Raw genomic sequence first — 1,219 nt, 5'->3', positions numbered from 1 at the left:
TTAAAGCGACCTTCATTTTTAGCTTTAATATGTGCAGTGCAGTAGCCCACATTACCATCTAGTGGTTTTATTTTCTTTGCTAGGATTCCAGTTAACAGCATATTTCTACTTCTGCTGTTCTTCCCGTGGTTCACCACACACACAAACAAAGGCATACATGCACACACACTATAACTATAACCTACATAAACATACTTTCAGACATTCCTGCTAATCTCTTAGAAATGTTGTATATACACAACGGAATAGGAAAAGATATTTAGAGAGGCTACACAAACATTGCTTAAAGTTACAGTGGTTACAATCTCACCACCAGATGTCAGTAGATTGCAGATTGCAGTCAATCAAATTTGCTTTCTTAACCCTGTCAGTTCAAGTGCATGAGCCTAAATACAGTGGCCGCCGTAGGACAACCAACTCCGCCTGAGTGTAGGATGTTTACCTCAGCTGTCAATATGTTTCCATTCCAAATGAGTTTGATATGAGTGGGTGAAGCTCACGTCTGTCCAATGACAGTGAGACTGAGGTGAGTTGCTGAGGAGATCCTGAACTTTTCTGGCGGTAAAAGCTGGGGGTTTTTTTTGCTGATGTTAGCTGGCATAAATTAAACCTTTTTTTGAAGTGGATGTAATTCTGTTGGACTCAAACACTTAGTGGAAAAACTCATATGAGTCTCATAAGTAAGAATGTAATCAAAATGTTTATCAGAGGGAAACGTTTTAGGACACTAATGTTGGGTTATAGCTAATTGTTGCTGTTGTTGTTGTTTAGCCAGCTTGTTGTAAGCTGTCTGGAGACAAGACGATCGCATGAGCTATTTGTGATTTTAATTTAAGGGTAATTTATAAGGTGCACTACATATGTGGCCGGTCTCTAGTAACTAGAGATGGCACGATACCACTTTTTTATGTCCGATACCAATACCGATATCATAAATTTGGATATCTGCCGATACCGATATGAATCCGATATAGTGTGTTTTTTAATCAATAAAACTGTTTTTTTAATATATTGCTGCATTTTGTATAAGTTCATACTCAAGTTTAAATAAACAACAACACTAAAGCTATTCTGTTATACCTGCAGTGTTGGGGAGTAACGGAATACATGTACCGCCGTTACGTATTTAAAATACAAAATATGAGTAACTGTATTCCGTTACAGTTACCGTTTAAAAAGGTGGTATTCAGAATACAGTTACTTTGTTGAAATAAATGGA

The sequence above is a fragment of the Pundamilia nyererei genome, unplaced genomic scaffold (assembly GCF_000239375.1).
Source record: "Pundamilia nyererei isolate P.nyererei 1_Seehausen unplaced genomic scaffold, PunNye1.0 scaffold00001, whole genome shotgun sequence".
Lineage (NCBI taxonomy): Eukaryota > Metazoa > Chordata > Actinopteri > Cichliformes > Cichlidae > Pundamilia > Pundamilia nyererei.
Note: the sequence above shows the minus strand (reverse complement) of the source record.